Source organism: Lepisma saccharinum, chromosome 2, assembly GCF_977018435.1.
Source record: "Lepisma saccharinum chromosome 2, izLepSacc3.1, whole genome shotgun sequence".
Classification (NCBI taxonomy): Eukaryota; Metazoa; Arthropoda; class Insecta; order Zygentoma; family Lepismatidae; genus Lepisma; species Lepisma saccharinum.
Window position 1 is genome coordinate 104,582,392 of NC_139230.1, and position 26,382 is coordinate 104,608,773.

General features: G+C 38.6%; 1 protein-coding gene across 5 annotated transcripts in view; it reads right to left on the reverse strand.

Annotated features, from left to right (window-relative positions):
* Ca-alpha1D (Ca[2+]-channel protein alpha[[1]] subunit D) overlaps positions 1 to 26,382 on the reverse strand; it is a 1,588,055-nt gene that overhangs the window by 469,621 nt on the left and 1,092,052 nt on the right. The window lies entirely within an intron of this gene.

Sequence of the window (26,382 nt, forward strand, 5' to 3'; positions counted from 1 at the left end):
TAGAGAGAAAATGGAAGAAGACCAAAACTAATTTGATAGAAATAAGTGAAAACATTTTAGGATATAGGGAAAGTAATCAGAAAGACTGGATGTCAACGAACACATGGGATAAAATTAAAGCTAGAAAAATGAAGAAGGAAGAATTAAACACTGCAAAAACAAGAACCCAAAAGAGTTCGCTACAAAGACAATATAAAGATCTTGATAGAAAAGTGAAGAAAAGTGCTCGAAATGATAAACGCAATTGGATAGAACAGCAAGCAAGAGTAGCAGAGGAAGCAGCAAGTAAGGGTGATTTAAAACAACTTTATCAAACAACACGCTTACTATCAAAGCGACAATTTAAGAAAAATATACCAGTCAAGGATAAGAATGGCAGGCTGTTAACGGATAAACAAGAAAAAATGAAGAGATGGAAAGAGCACTTTGAAGAAATATTAAATAGGAACATCAGAGAAAATGACAGAACGAGAGAAATAGAGAGTGAGCTGAAGAAACTGAAGAAAATGAAGAGCGTACAGAGATGAGAATTTCAGACCTTCCTCCTTCAATTCAGGAAATCAAACTAGCACTTAAGCAACAAAAGAATGGGAAAGCAGCTGGAATAGACCAAATTCCACCAGAGATTTTGAAGGTAAATGTGAACTTAATGGCAGAAATATTATATGAAGTGTTCGCGGCAGTTTGGGAAATAGAGAAAATGCCAGAAGATTGGAAAAGGGGTCTTATAATAAAAATTCCAAAAAAAGGCGATATGACAAATTGTAATAACTGGAGAGGAATCACGCTGTTATCGGTCCCAAGTAAAATACTAACTAGGGTTATATTAAATCGTATTCAAGATAAAGTAGAAGCCAAGATTAGGAGAGAGCAAGCAGGATTTCGTTCTAGTAGATCCTGCACAGATCAAATCTGTACATTAAGGATTATCATTGAGCAATGTATAGAATGGAATACTAGATTGTATACCATCTTTGTAGATTTTGAGAAAGCCTTTGATTCTATAACAAGGGAAAAAATGTGGCAAATATTACAGAAGTTTGGAATACCACTTAAGATAATAAGGATAATCCAGGAGTCATATCGACAATACAAGAGTCAAGTTATTCATGAAGGAGATGTTACAGAACCCTTTGAAACAGAATCTGGAGTGAGGCAGGGATGTATTCTGTCGCCTCTTATTTTTCTTCTCGTAATAGATACAGTAATGAGGGAAACCGTAAAGGGAAAGAGAAGAGGAATGCAATGGGGCCTTATGGATAGATTAGAAGATTTAGATTTTGCCGATGATGTGTGTCTGTTGTCGGAATCTTATGGAGATGCAAAAACTAAATTGGAAGATCTGGTTGTAGAAGCTAAAAAATTCGGACTGACATTAAATAAATCAAAGACTAAAACAATGCGAATAAATGCAAGAATCCAAGATTATATTCAACTACAAAATGAAATATTAGAGGATGTAGACAATTTTACTTACTTGGGAAGTGTAGTTGCAACAAATGGAGGAGCAGAACATGATGTAAAACAACGCATCAAGAAAGCAAATGGGGCCTTTGTACAACTTTACCCAATATGGAAAAGTAGGATTATAACTACAGAAACAAAGTTAAAGATTTTTAGAAGTAATGTTAAATCAGTATTGCTGTATGGAGCAGAATCCTGGAAAGTCACAACTGAAATCACAAATAGACTACAAGTTTTTATTAACAGATTTCTCAGGAGAATATTAAATGTACATTGGCCAGAAGTAATCACAAATCAAGAACTTTGGATACGAGCATCAGAAGACCAGATTAAAAACCAAATTAAAAGAAGAAAATGGAACTGGATAGGACACACACTAAGGAAAACAGACAACACAATTGAAAAACAAGCACTTTACTGGAACCCTCAAGGTTCTAGAAAAAGGGGAAGACCCAAAAGTTCATGGAGATGTACTGTTGAAGAAGAAGGAAAACAACAGGGGAAAAGTTGGAAAGAAATGAAGAAGATCGCATGCAACAGAGTGATATGGAGACACTTCGTGGATGCCCTATGTTCCAATAGGAACTGAAGGAATTAAGTCAAGTAAGTCAAGTCACCTATTTGGAGAATGAGTGCGGTCTACAATGCTATGGAGAAAGATAATAAAAGCGTCGATTTGTTCACAATGTCATATTCACAATTCAAGAAAACAGTTATGAATACATTGGCTAGAAAAATAGATGGAAATATGTTATGAAACTCTACAGTATTGTTATTGTATTGTATAAGAAATTGTACTATTACAATATGTACTCTGTAAATTGGTGTAAACCGGTTGAGTTCAATAATAATAAATAAAATAAAAATAAATCTTGTAATAAATTGTCCTAACCGAAGAGCATTGTGAAACGCCCTGTATATGAATATATTTTTGTACATGTATTTTTGTATTCGTACTATGTATGTTCTTGGCACACTTCTTTGTTGGGATTATTTAAATCTTGCCACTTTGTTATGTGGTTATAGATCGACCAAAAGGAAAAAAAACCCTGGGACGAAAAGTCCCCGCGCAGCTCTCCCTTCTTCCCTCCACCTCAGGCCATAAGGAAGCATGGTTCACTCTGCCCCTCCCCTTCTCCCGGGGGTACGGTGCACAGGAGTCGCGGGTCTGCGCAGGTTGTTTTGTTCGTGGTTCCACTATAGTGTATTATGGGTTTACTGTTTAAACATAAATCTTAACCATAAAATCTTGCCTGTTAATTCATACACACACTCAGTCCTTCATATTAATATTGTTATTATCTTTGTAATAAACAGTCATAATTTACACAGTATTTGTCCATGTTGCAAGACTCACACATAGAAAATAGAGAATAAAGTATCATATAATTTAATACAAGGTGTCCAAATTTTCCAGAAGCAGAGGGGAGGCGTTCGGTCATTGGAAGAACCGGCGATGACAAAGCAAAATTATAAATATATTGCATTTTAAATATTTTAGAGTAGATGTTAAAAAAATCATCACATTCTATATTGTGCGAAATTAATAGAGTGAGCATGAAACAGCTAGAAATACGCAAGGAATATCACTAAGATTATATTTATGTGTGATAAATATACTCTTATGAAACTTCCCAGAAAATATTTTCAAATAAAAGCTAAGATAAATAGCCCATATTTTTTACACTTGTTACGTGTGTTACGTAATTTTCGATTGTTAGCTATACTTTGGCAACGTAGTTAATTTTTCTTTGAACTGTTAAACAATTCAAAGGGACCAAAAAACATAGCAGAAAGTGAGGCCAATGGACAATTATCCACTTTACCACACTCACCTCTTTTGTCATGCAGGATGTAGAGTGAGTGTGTATGACTTAAATGTCACCATCATTTAAGGAAATGTTTTGAAGTTACTTTTTCTTCTACATTGAAAATTGGTTACAACTAGTTATTTCTTCAAAATGTATTATGATTTTGTGATATACATTGCTCGAAGTTCGAAATAGCAGCTGCGGGTTAGGTTTTTCGAGTTTGAGGAAGGGAGGATCCTTGAATGGAGATGAAATGAAAATTTTGTTACCTGGGGTATAACATCACCCTCCCTCGCCTCCTCTTCCCCCAACACACACACACACACACATTGATGACCTACTAATTACAGGTCTTGTTTCATGAAAATGTGTAAGAAAGTTATATTCTGTTCAATATGGAATGAAAACGTTGTCCAATAACACCAAATTTAAATACCATGTCTGTGTGGTAAGAACCTTAAGGGGATCCAGTCCTTCCAATTAGCTTCTTATTGAGTTCCAAATATTCAGTGAATAGAGTCCCATCATCACTTTATTACATGCCTCTCAAGACTGGAGTCGCGACTATTTCGTCATATTAGATTTCAATTGACCTTGTGGTCTTGGATCAACACAGACATTCTGCAGGTCTAGTACATTCTCCGCAGCTGAAATAATATACTGAACAGTTTACTCGCTTTTAGTATAGTACGAATGTCAACTTCAGCTGCCGCAGAAAATAGGATAGCTTTTGGGGCCCGTTGCGCACCCACGGCAAAGTGCAAACCAATTAACAATTACACAATTCCCCGTAAGACAGTATTTTTTATTATCAAGTTGTCAGAACGACGATATCGTGTTTCTGCGCAGCTCGGTAAAATTAGTGTATTTTGCACTGTCAGGTAAACCTAGTGGTATCTACCTTTATCCGTTTGCAAGAAAGACCAATATCGTGTTGCTGCGCAGTTAAGTACAGGGAGGTTATTTCAGTCGTTTACCGCCAGCGTGTCGGCCGGTCGGCTGTCCCTTCATGCAACAGGTCCTGGCAAATTGCGTTAGAGGAAGTCCGTAACGGAAACCGCTTGTTTTGTAATGTTTCCACTTTTCACAATTACAGTTACAATTACAATTGAAATAAACACGTACCTTGTCGCAAGGATGCTGGAAAAGGTGTCCTCCCAAATACAAATATTTCTGGCACCTTATCTCTGACATCTAATCTTAGATTAGACATCGCTACTTTATCCTCAGTTGTCGCGAGAGCGCCGGCAGCTTATCGGGGACTTGTCAGCCGCGAGAGGGCGCTTCATACTGCAGCTGTCGGCAGTGATTCCAACCGTACGGACATGTACCTAAGCACAGGGACTTTTCACTATATTTCGCCCGCGTACAGACAGATTTGCCAAACGTAGGGACTTTTTTCAATCTTGGAAAATAACATTTTATTGTGCAAAGGTGCAAAGCTTACTCGCCAGTCAGTTGCACTTTCTTCGTTCTCGGTTTGGAATGAATAGATTAGTTTATCTGGATACTTTAGCGAGGAGGAGAAAAAAGAACTAACTAACAAATCTCCATCAGAATTTTGGAACATGTTATTTCTTACCAAGAACTTTCAAGGCAAGTTCTTTTTTGAAAACATTTCCACTCTCCCGAAAATATTGCTAACGTTGCTACATTCTAACGCGGAAACGTAAAGAATATTTTCAATGTTAAGTGATACAAAAAGAAAAAAGAGAAATAAAATGGGACCAGAACTGTTAAAAACTGCAGGAAGTACAGCATCACCAACCAACATCTATCTCTTCACAGCAGTAGCAGCATGTATGACTTCAAATAACATAATCAACAGTAAATGACTCAAAGTTATTCATTAGGGGTGTGCAGATCCCAAAAAGCCGGGACCGGGATCGGGAAAAATATTTCCCGTCCCGATCCCGATTTCAGGAAATTACTTTCCGACATTTCGGGATCCTGAGCAGTCGGGAAATACCGAATGGTCACTTTAAAAAGTCGTTAATTCTCGACGTTTTCTGCATTGTAAGTTACTGGAACTTATCGGAAATTTTAAGTTTTATTCTACAAATGCAAAAACAAACACTTAAAGTGAAAATGACATGTAGAATTCGAGATTTCCAGGGCTTCGGAAATTTGCCGTCCCGAAAATTTCCCGATTTGGTCGGGAAATTGCAAATTTTTCCCGTCCCGAATTTCGGGATTTAAAAAATTCCCATCCCGATCCCGGCCGGACCCAAAAATTCTGTCCCGCACACCCCTATTATTCATTAAGGCAAGAATTTACAATACCGGACCATTCTGTAATTTCTATGCTACGTCTTATACTCACGAAATAATTAGTCGTGATGATTTATCTCAAGTTAACATGTTGGGGTGATGTGAAAAAATTGTTCATTAACGTGTAGAAGTTGTAAAATAAGCTTTCCAATTCTCGCAATGATTCTCCGTATACAAGTATGGTAGCCATATTTGTTGATATGAACAATTGACGTTCGCAATTAGTTAAGCTGTCTACAGCGTTGCCACACTGTTGATTACATACTTGGAGAGCACGGATCATGTAAGAATGACGGAAGAGAACAGTAAAAAAAGTTTTTAATGTTGTACAAATTGTTAGGTGGAGTGTGCAGGAGGATGGCCGTGGGCTAATTAATATACTTATGGATTTCGGTACATTGCCCAAAGAGGGTGCTTACATGTGACAGCGACAGTCACAATGTAGAAGAACATGTTGAGTGTGGACTGATTTGATTACAGGTAAGTTTGGCAACAGTGCATCGATCGTAAAATTGCAGGATACGAAAATGGCGTCTTCGATAATGAACGTTTGCCGTTAAAGGGCTACGAATATAAGATCTTTTTATCGGTTCGTAATCACAATTAGTGCAAAACCATTCACGGATAGCCCCACTGACCATTCTCGGTAAGGTTAGGCTAAGTTAGGTTAGGCAAAGTAAAGATAGTTAAAATTTGGGGTTGAAAAACCATGCACGGGTAGCCCCACAAACCATTGACGGATAGCCCCACGAACCATTCAGATAAGGTTAGGTTAGGATATTCAAACATAGTTAAAATTTTAGGTCGTAGTAATATCAGGAATGTATATTTCGTTTTTTAGGTATTAGAAACACAAAATCTTCGGGTAAATAATGAGCAATCGTTCCAATCGCGGGCCACTCAATTTCACTTATTTTGAAATTTCTACACGTGACCCACAAATTTTAACTTCAAATTCGTGATTAGGAGGCCTCAATTAGTGAGTATGCGAAATATTACAAAAATCGGGGAGGGGTCCTGTATTGTAAATTCGTTCTTTCATTAATTGTGGAAGAGCCCGACCCTGTGGCCGAGTGGTTGTCGACCTCCGTGGCGGAGTGGTTAGCAGAGCGCGCTACAACGCCAGGGGTTCCGGGTTTGAGTTCCGCGTAAGGCATGGGTATTTGTGTTTGTCTAGATAATAAGAAACTGAGAAACTGTAACAAATGAAAAGCGTAAAAGTGAGAAAAGTGTGAATGGAGGGGGATACCTCCGTGTAGGGGGTATTTCCTTTATATATATATATATATATATATATATATATATAAAAAAAAGTGGTTAGCACATCGCGCTGCGACGCCAAGGGTCCCGGGTTCGAATCCTGGTCGGGCTTGGTTGTTTGTGAATGTCCATTCATCAATTTAATCATTTCATCACTCATCCCCATCTTCGCAAATTAGCAAAGAGGCACAAAACGCGAAGTAAAATAAACTAAATCAATCAATCAATCAATTAATTGTGGAAGCACCGAGCAGAAAGATTTGGTAAGTAAATGTGTATATTTTATCTTCTGTTTTGCATGCTCATGAGGTGATGTTTTTTTTAGTCGCTTTACTTGGCGTAGGGGCATTATTTGGTCAGTTGTAGGGACATTGCCGAAAAATGGTTAGCAACACTGTCGGCTACCAGACGTAGTGAGTGTACCGTACCCTCATGTTCACTTCTGTTTGCGTTTATCAGTACGCGTGTTTTTTATACTGTGTTATTGCTAGTGCTAGTGCTTTATTGTGTGTTAATTGTTATTCATTCATTAGTTCTAAGATTAGATGTCAGAAATAAGGTGCCAGAAATATTTGTATTTGGGAGGACACCTTTTCCAGCATCCTTGCGACAAGGTACATGCTTATTTCAATTGTAATTGTAACTGTAATTGTGAAAAGTGGAAACATTACAAAACAAGCGGTTTCTGTTACGGACTTCCTCTAACGCAATTTGCCGGACCTGTTGCATGAAGGGACAGCCGATCGGCCGACACGCTGGCGGTAAAGGACTGAAATAACCTCCCTGTATAATTTGTGTATTTTGAATAGAAGGAAATCTTAATGGTACCTGCTGCGCATGCCTACCCTTGTCTGTTTGCCAGAACGACCAATATCGTGTTACTGCGCAGCTCGGTATAATTAGTGTATTCATCACTTTCAGGTAAGCTTAGTAGTACCTACTTCGCATGCCTACCATTATCCGTTTGCATAAACGGCCAATATCGTGTTACTGCGCAGCTCGGTATTTTGCAGTAACAGGTAAACCTAACGGAACCTACGGCACATGCCTACCATCTCGGTATAATATTGACGAATGTTTTCTTGCGTGATTTATTATAACTATTATATGACCAAATAAATATTTATGTTATTTAACCAAAACAATAATTATTTAACCAATCTATTAACCGATACATCACCCCCTTGAGTTAGGGTTCAAATCCTATACCATACCGATCAAACCCAAACTAAATGTGCTGTGTTTTATTACACGAAGTCAGAAACTACAACCTGAACTTAAACATTTCGGTATTCTCGAACTGAATGCTCCTCTCAAAAAATTAATTTCAGTGAACTGTTAATGTGCCTCTCAGTAAACAAGTTCGGTGTACTGAAACTGAAATTATGTGGAAGCCAATTTCCGTCCGAACCGAAATTGAACCAAAACTCCACGCTCACTTACGCGAGACAATCTTGCCTCTGGAGATTTAGTTCAGGTTCAGGAAGACTGAAAGTACGTTGGAATCAGTTTTTTTTTTTTATTTCTGTTCAGTTTCAGTCGCGATCCCTATCCATCGGAACTCGGTCAGTCGTAACATAACATTCCTCTGCAAGAGCAGCAGTGACGTAGGAAACACGCAACATTCCTAATTCACTGCCAGGTCTGACGGCTGAAATGAACAAAGAAACAGCCGCCAACCCGGAACGATTAATATCCAAAACGTCACGCCGCAAGCAAATAAATATCGAAATGGTTTTCGAAAAGGAGAGATACTAAGAATCATCCAAGAACCACAAGAGTTTGCCAGCAACAGCAAGACAACCAGCGTCGTACAAGACACAGGGCAGCCGCTGAGCATCACCATCGGCGGCCAGTCGCTGGGCCTTCTCCATTTTCCCGGCCCAACTGCTTGCCATCTCCTTCCCCCACGCTTCACGGGACCGGCGCTCGCTCATTATCCTTCACGCTGCGACTTTCAGAGGAGCTTCAAAACCCGAAAGCAGCCTGAGAATTACACCCAGGCCATTCCCGTTGACGACGACGGGCCGAATTGCAATGCCTGACCGCTCCAGATGACCCACGATGACCGATCGCCAGCGCCTGGTTAGCCCTGCTCCTAGCCGGAATGATCATCGCCAGTTTGTCGAGGAAGCTGGTCGAATCTGCGAGTCCATCTCCGACAGACTCTAAAGCCTGCCTGATCGAAAGGAGTTGTCTTTCGGCTGTACATCCCTTGCTTCTCTCCACACCTTGTCACGGGGTTATCGAGAGAGATTTTAAGGGGACCGATGTACCATCTAACGCTCTATCGTCTGACTGTCTGACTTCAAGCAAGTGTTCACCCATTGATCCCTGTCAGTAATCCAAAACCCAGTGAACGCATCAATATATATGTGTGTGTGTGTGTGTTGAGTTGAGTTGAGTTGAGTTGAGTTGGTGTTTTAAGTCCACTTTATGCACAGTAAGGCTACTGGACCTACAGTTTTAAAGTGGGATCCGAACCACTTGTGCCTCCACCAGGTATCGAACCCGGGACCCCTTGCTTACAAGGCGGCGACGCTATCACTGCGCCATCGTGGAGGCCCTGTGTGTGTGTGTGTGTGTGTGTGTGTGTGAGTACGCAGATATATTCTTCTTAGGACCGGCGTATCTTTAAACACCTTTCTTAATGGGACCAAAAAAATTGTTGGGACTTTTTGCCGGTCCCAATAAGGAAAAGGCCATTTCGAGACTCCTGAGACCCCTTGCGGCCTGTACGCGAAGTATTTCGAAGGTACCAAAAAGTTGATATTTGTTCGATTAGTGTTTATGTGGCTGTGTTACACTCTGCCACCTGCTGGTGAAAGCTGGTACCTTCAAGGCTGTGTAAAACTGTGGCGTTTAATCGCATATCTTGGTACCGTGAAGTGTGGGTGTGTAAAATCTTGGATCTATTTCGCATGTATTGGTACCGAACATCGTAGGGGGTTGAGGGGCAAGGAAAGGTTCGTTCGGCGGCCGACGGGATTCCCCGCTCGCCTGGACGTCTTGTTCCTCCCGAGCTGTCAATGTTGCCAACTTAAAACTTTGGAACCAAATCTGTTCTTCTATTATACTTTATTCCTATACTTAAACAATACTCTACAAGATAATTTCTTCCTCCAAATGTGACTTTTTTATGTACCCATAACAAATTATCAGTTGGTTTTAATATAACACTAGTAAATGCACTATAAATGCATTTCTAAAATTATTTTCTTCCATTGCCAAGAAACAAATAGCAGAGTTTTCAGACTTTATTGGTAACATCTCCTTACTTGTTTTAAGTCATGCTGAAGAAAAATGAATTGATAACGAAATAATAATAATATTTTTTAAAGAAATAAGAATGGAGATTTCTGTTCAAAAGTGACAACCGACGGGGCAATAGGGGTGGGGGGTTATATCGAAGTGACAAGTGACACAGGTAACTTGGTCTATATGCAAGTCTTCTCATATCCGCCAACAACAGGCCAAGACGACATGATGCATAACATTCATGGAACTTTCAGACCGAAGTGGAAGGCGACAAGTGACAAGTATCGCTTTGAGACAATTGCAACACTAATGAATTCAACATTAGGAAACAAAGCAATGTGACAAGTTGCACGTCTCGCTCATTGCTTCCGTGTTGCCCAGAATGGGCAGTTTTCTAAATATCGTGAATTATGTCGCATCGCTCTGGTGTTGGGGCTTTCGCATTTTAATGCTTTCTGATGGACTAAAGTGGGCCGTGTGTCTTGTCACTTGTCACCTCGATGTGAACTTTAATTGTCACTTGCCGCCGTTGTGCGACACTTGTTCCCTGTAGCTTCGGTTTGAAGTCTCTCCGTAAGAAACCATTCAACGCGTGGCCACGACCCCAGACTGGAGAAACACGGCAACGCTCATTGCGAGAAACACGTAAGCGACACCTGTTGTTTGTCGTGTCGCATTGGTTCGAAAACGACGCACGGGTCCCGGGTTCGAATCCTGGCCTGGGCATAGATGTTTGTGTGTGTTTATTCATCAATTTCATCATGTCATCAGTCATCAGTCATCCCCAACTTCGCAAATTAGCCAAAAGTGGCATAAAACGCGATGTAAAATATAGCAAAATAGCATTGGTTCGAATGTTTCATTTATATTTTATCGAATATTTCATATATATAAACGCTCATATTAAGAATAACAGTGTGTACAGTGTCTCTCAAAAGTTTTAGGACATCAACATTTTAAACTGGGCAACCCAATTTACTCAAGGTGTTGGTGGGTTGCGTGTAGAGTTAGGCTCAATTTCAGGGTTGCCACATGCACAATAAATATTTATAAAATACGCGAAAGAAATAAAAACAAGTATTAGTGTATAAAAAGTATTAAAAATATCAATATTATATCGCAAGTGACAAAATTCTTTCTGAAAGAAAAAAATAGGTTTTCTAGTATTTCATCGCTGATAAGTCTACAGAAAGGAAAAGAAGGGAGAGAAAACGAAAGGTATCAAAGGAGAGGAGAAAGAGAATGCGAAAGGATAAGAGGAAAAGTAGAGGAGAGAAGAAAGAGAGGATAGACAAGGAGAGGAGATGTAGTGAGGAGAATGGAAAAAGATTCTAGGAGAAATGAGGAAAATGGAGCAAAGAAGAGAGAAGAGGAGACGAGAAGAGGGGAGTGGAAAGTAAAGTAAAGGAGAGGAAAAGAGAAGAACGAAAAGAAGAAGAGAAGAGTGCAGTGGAGTCGGAAATCTAAGACAGGAGAGGAGATACGAGGAGTGGGATGGAGATAAGATGCGAGAAGAGTAGGGAAGGCGATATGAGATAAAAGCAGAGCGAGCAGAAGGTGGGGATAGGAGAAGGAGAAGAGAAGAACAGAAGGGACTGAAGAGAAGAGGTAGTTGCAGAAAATATCGTCTCAGCGTCAAGTATTGAGGCATTGGTTAAATTATCGAAAATTTATATAAATTATGAAACATTCAATAACATTTTGAAGTGTATTGGAGAATGTATTAGATCGGTTCGAAATGCATTTTAGTTTAGTTCAGAGCAAGGTAAAATCTTCCATGTACGATCTTTGATTTTACCTGCGATTATACCACTAAAAACATGAATGTAATTTGAACATTTATAAGAATTATCCAATTTTTGTCCACTTCTCGGTTCGTTGAAATGGAGATTTTGTAATTTAATATTTCCCCTCCCCCCATCGTTAATTCCAAACTGAATCTTTCCGTTTTACACGGCGTGGACAATGAGCACAATGGGATAGGTCTAAAACTTACGAAAATTTTCTCCCACCGGAAGGGTTTGAACCTATGACCATCAGATTGACAGTCCTGAACGCTAAACACTACCCTACAAGGTTTCGCGCCTGAAAGTAAGTAGAAGGAGCTGACCAATGTGAAATGTAGATGCAACTCTCCTCCTACATGTAATGTGCAAACAATACTTGTTTGTAACAAAGAACACGAAGGTAGCACGACTCGGCGAAAACATTTAATGGAGAATTGCACATGATGTAAACTTTTCATTCGATATTTGCGGAGGTATCCTTGCATTGAACTCGAGTGGGAAAAGGGGTAAAATTAGTATGTCCTGAATTGCCACAAATATAAATAGTTATTTCATTAATATTTGTCAATGTCTTTGAAGCAGTACACAATTATCGTTAGAGTATCATAATTCACGATCTTATACATGAAAATATCCCTTTGAATGTGTGTCGATTCATTAATTTGTTTATTTTTTTTATAAATTCCATATGCAGAACAATGTAGCCACTATACACTGCTATTACAAATAATGTTACCATGCTCTCCACACCTAGTACGGAGGATCAAACCTGGGACCGCTAGCAGCCCAATGGAGAACTCTAACCACTACACCACGCCCTTACCTTCGATTGAAACAACAGTTTTTAAGTATTCTGTCCCTCCAATATTGTAAATGTCGTTGGGTTCATGTAGTTGAACTTTTACTTTAATTTTGAATTGCTTTCTTGTAGTATAGCAGATATCTTCGAGAAATAATTTTCGATGTGATGAAGAAAATGGATAGATAATCTAACACTCAAATTAGACATAACAAAAATAATTCAGGATCCAGACTTACATTTTAAAAAACCTAACTCGACTAAGACAAAATTACGACTTTTGAATGTGACCTTAAAACACCTACACCAAATGTATTTATCAATACAACACAGGATTAAGACTAACTTTTTAAAGAGACACTTATCGAAATAGCGGTCAGTCAGCTACAAGTCATTCTTACGAAATTGCATATTGTGTGTATTTGATTTTCCACCAAAATACAGAAAGCGCACAAACAACATAACTGTACTATATATATATTTTTTTAAGTAATGGCATTTTCTATTTCATCTATTCATCAGACATTTATTTTCATTTTGACTAAAGATACAGTTATAACAATGGTTAGCATTTTTTTAAACAAAAAGAATCGGTTATATAATGTTTATAATTACTTGTGTTTATATTGTGTTATAGTTGTGATGTGTTTGTGTATGTCTTGTGTATGTCTAGTTTGTTTGTGTTCGTCTTGTGTAGTAATTGTTCTGTCTAATGTGTTTGTGTTTGTCTTGTGTAGTAGATCCTCCATTCATATTGGGGGTTAGGCTTAGAGCTGACAACTCTGCACTGTAAAAAGACATGTCAAGAAACAGCAATATAAGGCCATGGATGTTCCCAAGGTAAAATATTCCGGAGGTAAAATAGTCCCCCGTTCGGATCTCCGGGTGGGGACTACTTTGGGAGGTCCCTGGACTAAGGATAAGATCTACATTAGGAATAAGGATATTAAATTAGGCACCTGGAATGTTCTAAAGAAAGCTAAAGAAAGTATAGGATACCATAAACCAAGAAAAAGTAAGCCATGGTTTGATAATGAATGTCATAATCTAATAGAAATAAGAGATCAGGCCATTGAAAAGTCATGGTAATTCTATGTTTAGAAAATAATATATTTATAAATTAAATGTTGCGTACTAGAAATTATTATTACAATAAAGAACATGTCTAATTGTGATTTAATAAAAAGCAATAATAAAGAGATATTCTCGCATCACGATTGCAGTTCGAAAAAGTCAGTACAGGGATTGAAAGTAACGCACTGTCCTGACTAAATCGCTGAATCGGACGTCTGGTAGCCTTGCATCAATGATTATAAAACAATGATTATAAAACAATCGTGAACTTTTCGTTTAATAGATAATATTTGGTTTTAAACGACTGGAGAATATTGGTCAAATTTCCTTTCGTGCTCTTTTGAGAGAATATATACTTCTAAAATAGCAATCGCGTTCGAAAACGGTGAAAAAAAAATGACTTGGTTTTGAAAGGCAGACAAGCTTGCTAGCGTAGCTTGCTCGCGTTCAAAGTGACTCACTCACGCTATTCAAGGCCGCTTCTTATCGCAAAACACTGCGTCGATGCACAGTGTCTGCACCCAGCAAGTTACAAGTGACCAGAGTCGAACTTGAAAGAGAATCTGAAAAATGATAGATTTCATCAGAGGCGGCTAGGTGGGCACTAGCTCAACATGAAATAGTTTAAGTCATAATTTATGACTCTCTTTTTTTAAAAAATGAAAATTACATCTTCGTATAGGAGTTTTTAAGCAGCTATTATATTCCTCATGCAAATGAAATGTAACATGAAAAAAGTTTAGAAAATGTTTCAAAGTCTCTTTATGTCTTTTGTGTCTGCTCATTTGTTTTTTAGATAATTAACATTTTTATTGAAAAGTATGTATTTACATTACGAGGCCAACCTAACAATTTCATGCCGGCTTCGGTAGCCGAGCGTGTTGGGTGGTCGACTCAACTCGCTTTGATCTAGAGGTCTCGGGTTCGAGTCTCGGCGAGGGCATGGGTGTGTTTCAATGTCCGCAACAGACATGTGACGGGTTGAAAATAACCTTAGTGTTAACGTACTTATAAAATAACGAATATTTACAATATTTAACATTTTTATTTAATTATTTACATAAATGCTAACACAAATCGCAGGAAAATAGATTTACGTTTTTGTTCTTGCTACAATATTTTACTTTTTAAATTGAATTTTGCAATAATAGAAAAAAATAGCATGTACACTAAGATATAAAGTGACATACACAACAAAAACATATGAACATGATTTCAAAATAAAGCAAAAGTTTTTCTACGCACTGGGTAATTTTTTTATGAACTCGTTAACTAACGGTCTCAGGTCCAAATTATCAAGCACAGTTTGATGTATGCGGAGTACCGCTAAGCTGCTTAGTCTCTTCTGCCCCATAGTAGATCTCAAATATGTCTTCAGTCGGCGAATAGCACTGAATGAATTTTCGGCTGTGGCTGTCGTCACTGGCACAGTGCGGAGGAGCATTATGAATTTGGCAACTTCAGGCAGAAGCTCCTGGAGGGTGCTGTCTTCCAAAAAAAACTTCCTTATGTCACGCATGGTAGTTAGAACCACTTTCTTCTGTTTGACGATATCACCAAGCATGGACAGTTGTAAGGAGAGCCTATCGGCATCCAAATCTTGGCGAAAGAATTCTCGTGTTTGCTGAAAGTTTGTTGTGCAACTGTTCACAGCTGAGATGCATTCTTTCTCTACGGCTATTACTTTTTTGTAGTCCTGTAGATTCATGTCTTTGTTTAACACATGATTTTGCTGTGTCACACACGTCAGTGTATATTGATTTATAATACTAGTTTGGAGTGTAGAACTTGTGAGGTTTGGCAGCATCAGGATTTTCAAGTCTCTTAGGGACGTGACGTTGCCGGGGCAATTGTGGCTCATCAACGAGGCTGGGTTTGCCCTCTGTGCATTTCTGCCAGAACTGCTCAAAATCCATTCGCTTTTCTTGAAATGTGTCAGTCAAGTATTTTAGTTTTGATTCCACTTCTGTAGCACCAATGCGTGGTGACTGAATCTTACAGTTTACCTCTTTTATTGGACCCATCACATGGCAGTAGAGGGAGAGAAAGAAAAATGTCTTGAAGTAAAGCATTGTCTTCAGGTATCCAGCACAATTTGATGCTGCGTCAGTAGAATCTTCTTCAGAAAATTTATCCAAAAAATTGAGAAGGTTTTCATAGTTCCTTAAGATCTGTTGCATATTGAAGGCTCTCAACGTCCACCGACGAGGCAAATTGGTCGCAGTCCAGTATGGTCAGTCTTCTCATTTACATCAATAATATTCCTAAATATTTGCATTCTTTTAGAGGATTCCAGGACAGTCTTTAACAAGTCGTTGGCTAAATTCATTATGTCTGTGATTAATATATGTATAATATTAAATAATAATTATATACTTAGTATATAGTAATAAGTCATGTGTTTTGCCGTCTCCGGTCATAGCCCCCCAAAGTTGATAGTTTAGCGGTCTCAGGCCCCCAAAGTTGATGGTATAGAACATTTCAAATGTGTATTTAAAGTTAAGTTCATGTGGCACAATTCAGAGTGAGCTTTACAAGATATTGATTTTTTTAATTTTTTTATTTGAGTTAGTTTATTTTACTTCGTGTTTTGTGCCTCTTGGCTAATTTGCGAAGATGGGGATGAGTGATGAAATGATGAAATTGATGAATGGACATTCACAAACAACCAAGCCCGACCGGAATTCGAACCCGGGACCCTTGGCGTCGCAGCGCGATGTGCTAACCACTCGGCCACAGGGTCGGGCTGAACTTTACAAGAGATGCAAAATAATACATTAGATCCTCTTATGCAAAATTATTTGGGGGTTTCTGCCCCCACATTGTTAACATTGGGGGGCTCGAGCCCCACCAAGCCGCATGGAGTCGGCGCCTATGCAAACAAGAAATCTTATTGAATAAGTATTGGGATAGTAATACGTGTATCCGCTCCATTTGAACAATGTAAGCTCGAAGACAATCTGTATTCCATTTGTTTATATTGGCAAATTGGTCAACCGGACTTTATTATAAGGAACTATTTCGTAGATGTTCATGTAACCGTTATAAAATTACAAACGAAATATATTCTCAAGCTTTGATATACTAACAACGAAGAAATAAATTCAGAGTTAAATTTCAAATGCATGTGTAGAGAGTAATTCTAGAAGTACAAAGGACGTAATGTATTGGTTAGAGTTCTTGAAAGCATTGATTACGGTCACAGGTTCGATCCTCCATACTAGGTGTTCTTTTTTTATTCTCATTTTATTATAAACAAGAGCATGGTAACATTATTTGTAATAGCAGTGTATAGTGGCTACATTGTTCTGCATATGGAATTTATAAAAAAATAAACAAATAAATGAATCGAAACATATTCAAAGGGATATTTTCATGTATAAGATCGTGAATTATGATACTCTAACAATAAGTGTGTACTTCTTCAAAGACATTGACAAATATTAATGAAATAACTATTTATATTTGTGGCAATTCAGGACATACTAATTTTACCCCTTTTCCCACTCGAGTTCAATGCAAGGATACCTCCGCAAATATCGAATGAAAAGTTTTCATCATGTGCAATTCTCCATTAAATGTTTTCGCCGAGTCGTGCTACCTTCGTTTTCTTTGTTACAAACAAGTATTGTTTGCACATTACATGTAGGAGGAGAGTTGCATCTACATTTCACATTGGTCAGCTCCTTCTACTTACTTTCAGGAGCGAAACCTTGTAGGGTAGTGTTTAGCGTTCAGGACTGTCAATCTGATGGTCGTAGGTTCAAACCCTTCCGGTGGGAGAAAATTTTCGTAAGTTTTAGACCTATCCCATTGTGCTCATTGTCCACGCCGTGTGAAACGGAATAATTCAGTTTGGAATTAACGATGGGGGGGAGGGGAAATATTAAATTACAAAATCTCCATTTCAACGAACCGAGAAGTGGACAAAAATTGGATAATTCTTATAAATATTCAAATTACATTCATGTTTTTAGTGGTATAATCGCAGGTAAAATCAAAGATCTTACATGGAACTAAACTAAAATGCTTTTCGAACCGATCTAATACATTCTCCAATACACTTCATAATGTTATTGAATGTTTCATGTCGATAATTTGACCAATGCATCAATTCTTGACGCTGAGACGATATTTTCTGCAACTACCTCTTCTCTTCAGTCCCTTCTGTTCTTCTCTTCTCCTTCTCCTATCCCCTCCTTCTGCTCGCTCTGCTTTTATCTCATATCGCCTTCCCTACTCTTCTCGCATCTTATCTCCATCCCACTCCTCGTATCTCCTCTCCTGTCTTAGATTTCCGACTCCACTACACTCTTCTCCTCTTCTTTTCGTTCTTCTCTTTTCCTCTCCTTTACTTTACTTTCCACTCCCCTCTTCTCGTCTCCTCTTCTCTCTTCTTTGCTCCATTTTCCTCATTTCTCCTAGAATCTTTTTCCATTCTCCCCATTACATCTCATCTCCTCGTCTATCCTCTCTTTCTTCTCTCCTCTACTTTTCCTCTTATCCTTTCGCATTCTCTTTCTCCTCTCCTTTGATACCTTTCGTTTTCTCTCCCTTCTTTTCCTTTCTGTAGACTCATCAGCGATGAAATACTAGAAAACCTATTTTTTTTCTTTCAGAAAGAATTTTGTCACTTACGATAAAATAGTGATATTTTTAATAATTTTATACAATATTACTTGTTTTTATTCCTTTCGCGTATTTTATAAATATCTATTGTCATGTGGCAACCCTGAAATTGAGCCTAACTCTACACGCAACCCACCAACGCCTCGTGTAAATTGGGTTGCCTAGTTTAAAATGTCGTTGTCCTAAAACTTTTGAGAGGCACTGTACAAACTAAGGGGTTCATACCGAAGTAACAAGCAACACTTCCTCTTAAGAATATAAGCAAGCATTCAGTGCAGCTGCGCTACCAGAAGACGCCACCAGATTAGAACGACGCAATGCGACTCGACATGTGCACCTTGTCATGTCACTTCGAAACGTCACATATACTTTTGAGTGTTTGTCTCCAAGTTATATGCTTCGCTTCTCACTTTGGTCTGGAAGCTCCCTAAACTCGTACAGGATTCGAACACAGAATCCACGGAGACAAGTGTTCATACGTCTAAAAGCTGACTGCTTGGTCTGAGTCCTTAACTTCAATGTAGTTCTTTTTTTAACGACCGTGTTTGGCAACACTGTTGTTTTATGCGATCCACCTCTGCGGCCACTGCGCTCTGCATGGGTTGTTTTGCTACGTTGCCACACTTTTTGGCGTCTTCACTTCTCGCCCTCTCTGCTTAAAGTGCGACTTGAAAAGCTCCCCACCTGACAACGTCGCGGGGGAACACAAGTACGCTCCCCTCTTGCAGAAAAGGATCAACGCGACTTGCCAAGCTGCCTGCTATCTCTCCATTGCGTATCAGCTTCACAAAGTAGGAAACCCATGATTTCGTATGTTGAAGTTGATACAATTCGATTTAAGTTACATTATGTGTCCTGCTCTTGCTGTCGTGTTCTTTATGTGCATGTATCCAAGAGAAAATATAAATAGATAACATACAAATTCTTACGCAGGGATATTCGAATTATTATATGCGTATCATCCTTAATGCACATTCTTACTTGCATAAAACAACAGAGATGACAATGAAATAAGGGTATCTTTGCTAATGTTCCCCAACAGACAACTTTGGGGAAAGGAAAAAAACCTCGAGTAGAAAACATTTATTTTATTCCTTTATGATAAAATACCAAACCAAGTTTCCAGGCATTATTTAAGTCCACTTTATGCACAGTAAGGCTAATCGGGACTGGACCTACAGTTTAAAGTGGGATCCGAATCACTTGTGCCTCCATCGGGTATCGAACCCGGGACCCCTTGATTACAAGGCAATGACGCTACCATTGCGCCATGGGGGAGGCCCGCCTGGAAACTACACATGTACTTACCATCTACGATCATAAAGAAAATATTAATTCCATTAATTTTAAAATGACAAGGTAAAATAAAACTATATAAATACTCTTCCCGTTTCTAATCGTGAATAATATGTAGATGTTTATTTGATTGAAATTAAAATAAATTATGTAATAAAGTAAAGGGCCAACATAAAATTCAGTTTTAGTAAAAGGAAGCGTGTTCATTTCCTTAGTATGGCTTTATTGAGACAATATTTACGAAGTTACACAAACAAGTGTACTTAGAGGAACAGCGAAGCCCTAAGCAGAGGTTATGCCATTAAAATGTGTGTGGACCAGTGCTACAAAAGGTAAAGTTCTTTCTTGTGCATTTTACGGTGCTACCTTTCAAGCAGAAGATATGGCTTCACACATTCTCGATCACGGCCGTACTGTGGGTGATATTATCAACAGCACGCTCCGTTGAAGGGATATTAAAAAATGAAAGCTATGTAGTTAAACTTCCCCTTAAAACGGTATATGCGGTGGAGCTATATAGTGGTTCGGAACCCACTTTAAACTGTAGGTCCAGTCCCGATTAGCCTAACTGTGCATAAAGTGGAATTAAAACACCAAATCAATCGATCAATCAATCAATGCGTATATGTTCTCATTCAGTAAATTCGACTCTATTGCAGCTGCTGGCCCTCATGGCGGAGTGGTTCGCACATCGCGCTACGTCACCAGGGGTACCGGTTTGGAATCCCGGCCTGAGCATGGATGCTTGTGAGTGCCCATTCATCAATTTCATCATATCATCACTCATCCCCATTTTCGCAAATTAGCCAAAAGTGGCACAAAAAGCGAAGTAAAATAAAGCAAATCAATCGATCAATCTATTGCAGCTGACCTTCGTGGCGGAAAGGTTAGCACAGCGCATTACGACGCTACTTGGGTGTTCCTTTGTGGGCGCTCTTCATCAATTTCATCATATCATCACTCATCCCCATTTTCGCAAATTAGCCAAAAGTGGCACAAAAAGCGAAGTAAAATAAAGCAAATCAATCGATCAATCTATTGCAGCTGACCTTCGTGGCGGAAAGGTTAGCACAGCGCATTACGACGCTACTTGGGTGTTCCTTTGTGGGCGCTCTTCATCAATTTCATCGTATCATTACTCATCCCATTGTTTCGTCTAGCCAAAAGGGGAAGAAAAGCGACGCTAAATAATAATATTCAAATCAAATCAACTGTATTGTATTCATTTTTTTACCTTCCGGTCTGCATGAAGGAGTAGCTACGAAGCCAGAAGCCCTAATTTAGTATCCTGAGTAAGGCATAGATATACCATTGTGTTCGATCTTTCATTTATTTCTGCTTCCACCATTAATGCTCATTAACGATTAACCGAAGAAAAGGAATTCAGATTAACGTTAAAGGCTATACGTTGCATTTTTCTGTCGCTTCATTAATGTTTACCATTTCACTATTCTAGGGGATAATTTTAGTTAAGCAACGTAAAGAATATTTACATTCGAGGCAATCCAAGGCATGGGAAGGGATAATAAATTCCAAATACCGTCTTTTGAAGCGTCACATATATTTTATGCAGTTGTGTTTGTACGTTGAGCATTTTATTGTTAGTTGATTTAGTTTATTTAACGTCGCATTTCTACCATTTCTGGCTAATTGCGAGGATGCAAATGAATGTTAGAAATTGATGAAGGGACAAACATATAACGCAAACCCCACAGAGGATTATACTGATTGTGAATCCAAGCGCTAGAACCTCCTTCTTCTGCACAATGCAGTCGAGGTTGTACTACGTGGAAGTAAGGTTGACATTTGGATGTATTGAACATTTTATTGTATTATAATTGTCAGATATACAATGTTACAAAGTAACACACTGTATCTAGAAAACTGTAATATATCAAGAGACAGCCACTCGGGATCAAAGGATCATAAAATATTCTGACAGCACTAAACTTAACTCTCCTAAGCAACTAGCATGTTTAATTTTTACAATTAGAATTCTAATCAGTGGCGACGATTATGGGGAGCGAGGTAGGCTGTTGTCCTCTTATTTATGCCACTTTTGCCCTCACACTATTCTAAATCTTATGCACCAAAGTAAACTGTCCTTACCCCACCCCCAGTTTTGGAACCCAATCGCCGCACTGATTTTAATGACAATTCTACGTTGTTAGGTTAGGAGAGGAGATTTAGCAACCAATTTTCGCATCGTGTGCACGTCGCATTGCACCACGTTCTGCGCTCTCTTGTCACTGCTGTGTGCCGTATTCTATGACATTCTGATATTGTCCTCGGATTTCTTATAACTTTTCTTTCAATCCTCGATTTTTATTGCATACAACAATGTGTACAATATTCACGATGGCAACTTGCCTACTGCTGCATTTGCAAACTGGAAGTAACAAAATGCAACTAATTTTTACTGTTGTAATCTAATTTTGTATTGGTATAATTGTTACTTTCCCTTGCTCATCCCTACACTTCGCGGCCTCTTGTCCGGACTTCGAGGCGCCAAGCATTCGTCTCATGCTTGTTTCCCTCTGAAGTTCAAATGCTATGGAAGAATAAAGCTTTGAATTCAAAGCATTCAGAAGGAAAACGTTTAAGTATATTTTGTATTTTATTCTAACGATATTAATATAAATAAATAAACTATATAAACATGTGTAGAATTAGTGAATTATTTTAGATCGGCAAGTTACTTTTCCTAGATATTCAGGTAAAGAGCTAAAGAGTTGTTGCAAGTCACTTTGTCACTAACCGGGACTGGACGGGATCCGTACCAATATGGGCCTCCACCGGACATCGAATCGGGGCTCCTTCATTAATATATATATATATATTGCTTAATACGTTAGATGAATCAGATGAGTTAAATTTTCTTCACCTTTTATTTTAAATCCTTACGTTGAAATAGGCTAGTCATGCTAGACCTACATCATAACACTATATGTCTCCATCGAACACAGGACCCTTTGATTACAAGGCAAATTTCACAGAATTTAGTAGCAGTATGTTCCAAGGGCGGCCTCTCCTGAGACTTTTAGAAAGAGTTCATGTAATTCGAATTTTGAAATTTTAGCGACATTTTATGATTAACATACTTTTTCTGGATTTACAGGACGTAAGTTACAGAAACTATTATTATTATTATTATTATTTGCAGTAGGGTTACATTTAAACTTGGTCTATTTTACTCTGATTTTCTAACAATAAAAAACAGCTTCTTGTCCTACACGAATTAATATGTTAAGCATACAGTTATGCAAATCGTATATAATATATACAGAATACAAATTGAAAATGTATTCTAAAATAACATAAGATGTAGTAGCAGCAGAAGTAGTAGTAGTAGTAGTAGTATCAATAATAATAATAATAATAATAATAATAATAATAATAATACTGTTTCAATGACTCTTCCCTCCCTGAGAAAAAGTCCTGCGATCTTCCTTGGTATATTTCTTTTTTAACACGGAATTAGCATTACCCTCAGACTATATGAGTGTTTCCAAAGATCTGCTGCTTATACTCTCTCCCTTGTAACAAACTTCAACTAAAATTTAAAACACAAGTGTTTCTCTTCGTCATATACGGTGAGCCTGATTAAAAAAAAATAAAGATTTAAATTTTACTTCCAGACCGTCTCTGTTAACGTGCAGCGCGCAAGTGTAAGGTTTCAGGGTTCGAGTAACAGAAAAGCATGTTTTTGTACTTGTCCTTTCTTGCATCATGACAAGCTGTACTACAAGCGCTCGAGTTCGATATTTCAACTTCAGAGCGCTTCTGCTGTTGTTGGTGTTATATGCTTCAGTAATCTACAAACGTGCCTCTTCTGCCACTTGTGCAATTACGCGTAAAAGAAGGTTTCCTACATGAAACGTAAATTACACGTAAATACGTATGAAACTTAAAGTTCGTAAGAAACTAGAATAAACTTAACAATTTTAAGAAAACATGGTTTTTCGATGGTTGTATGATTATGTATGGGAGTTGGCAGTGGCAGAAAACAAAAATAAAGTATTTGAAAATTTTTCCTTCCGAATTTTTATGTGCTCTTTTATGGGCATGAATTACATTTCAAGCTCTTCTTGGTGAGATTTTTTTTATCGCTTTGAATTTCTTTGACCGTTATCTCTTTGTGTCGATGCCAAGGACCCAAACAGCACAAATAGCATAGTGCGTCCCATATGGGGCAACGGTAGTGTCAACATATTATGCGCCGCTCAGTGTTCTGTTTTCTAGCCTATAGCTACGCCGAACAACCGATTGGGAATTTTAGGTTTAAAATGAAAGCCTTAACCTCCAAAAGTATCATATTAATATGAATGATTAATCTTAGGAAATGAATGAAACTCTTCAACAAAGTTTTAAACTATATAATTGTAGTTATAAAAACCTACCGATTAAATTCTATTCTTACACCAATATCCATACTTTGAAACAAATTTTTATAGAAAGAAATCACGGCTTTTCAACAACACTTTTAATGTCAGTTAAAATATAATGATATTTTCAATCACTGATTGACGCATAGTCGTAACGTAATTTCCTGAGAAATATGGTGTGAAAAGATTAATTCCCCCACTTCTAAATGTTCGACACTGTGGACGAGTGCGTTGAGTGACCGTACACTCCGAATTCGAGTCCCGTCAGCCTGGACGAGACTGTTTTGTGAGTGTCTCTTCATCCATTTAACATAATCATGATCCATCGTCGTGAATAGTCAAAAGAAGAAAAGCGACATAAAATAAATATGAAATACAAATGTCTTCTAAACAACACTGGCCTGGAAGACGACAAAGCTTGGTATTGTCCATAAACTCCACAAATGAATCTCGCAGTCCATCACCCCTCACCCCACTTCCCTTTTAAACAGGGCATCATTTGGTGGGGTTATAACTGTACAATTATAAGACATAAAATAGAACAAAGTTGGTTTCAGCGGTGACCAGTTGCACAGCAGCCGCTCCCTCAATGCAGGAAAGGGGGAGGCTAGGGACCTGGAAAAGTTTTCTATGCCTTCAAATATTGGATAATTTCATATACATATTTTTTTACACTAACAAACCGGTCTAAATTGTCCGTTTTAACCCTAAATTGAGTGAAGTAAATTTCCTCGGTCGGTTCACAATGAGAGCTTTCCTTCATATTGAGTATATATGTTTTAAAATAATACTTTCGACAGAAGCAAAAGTTTAATTCTGTGTAAAGGGTGTGTCGAATTGTGTTGTTCTCTTTGGCGTAGAATTCTCAACCGACGGCTCTTTGAATGCACAAATTTTAAACAATATTCACTGTACAACTTCCCTAACTGAATGTAATGTATTCGATATTTGTTATACGTCTAATAATAATAATAATAAATGTATGTTAACTGAATCAAGTCTTTTTCGGTATTATGTGCTTTCGATCCCCAATAAATCTTAAATATCGATCATTATGTGTGAGACGAGAACAAAAAAATGCAGCTTTTTATGTGTTTTTTAAACTATGCTCTCTTCGAGATTCTGTAATTAAAAAACTTGTGGTCCAATCGTGACGAAATTTAAATACGTAGCTCTACTGGTTAATTTTTAATTGGAGTTCAAACTCGAGCCTCCATAATGTTTAACCCGACTGTAGACAATCATTCGCTCTCAGGCCATATGCCCTGAAAGCAGAGAAAACAGGAATGGCATAGTCTCCCTTCCTTCCGTACTTTCAAGCTGCAACCCTTGAATCAGCCACGAACGGCGTCACCCATCCCCTCCCCTCCCTTGACGGCCCCTCGCACTCAAGCAAGAAGCACAGCGTCGGAGATCCAATTGCTTAAGTAGTGCAGGTTGGAGAGTTGAACGTCCTCTTGTGAGGAGCTGAAGTGAGGCTCGCCTTAATGGATTTCTCTCGTAAGGCATGAGCCCCTATTTTCTGGCAGTGTTGCCAGCTTCTTACTCGAAAAAATCACCAAGGTTTTTGGGGTAACCTAACCTAAAGCAAGGAGCTGGCAACCTTTTTCTCGCAGTGTTGCCAGCTCCTCACTCGAAAAAATCACCAAGGTTTTTGGTTTAACCTAACCTAAAGCAAGGAGCTGGCAACCTTTTTCTCGCAGTGTTGCGAACACTACACCCGAAAGTAAAGCTCGGTGGGGCTCGCCTTGATGGTTTGCTCTTGTAAGGCATAAACCCCCCCCCTATTTTCGGACACAGTATCACCAACATCTTACTCGAAAAAAATCACCAAGGTTTTTGGTCTAACGTAACCTAAAGCAAGGAGCTGGCAACCTTACTTAAGACTTGCCTTACAGTGCATAAAGCAAGGTTGCCAACCTACTGGTACTTTTGCCATGGCTTTTTACAAAAAAAAGAGAGACGAGAGAGAGAGGAGAGAGAGAGGGAAGTGTTAAACAACCGACAGCTGCCAACACCCACCCTAACCTAACCTAACCTAACCTAACCTAACCTAACCCACCCTAACCTAACCTAACCTAACCTAACCCACTCTAACCTAACCTAACCTAACCTAACCTAACCTAACCTAACCAGGTCTAACCTAACCTAAAGCAAGAAGCTGGCAACTTTATTTAAGACTTGCCTTACAGTGCATAAAGCAAGGTTGCCAACCTACTGGTACTTTTGCCATAGCCTTTTACAAAAAAAAGAGAGGAGAGAGAGAGAGGGAAGAGTTAAACAACCGACAGCCGCCAACACGCACCCTAACCTAACCTAACCTAACCTAACCTAACCTAACCCACTCT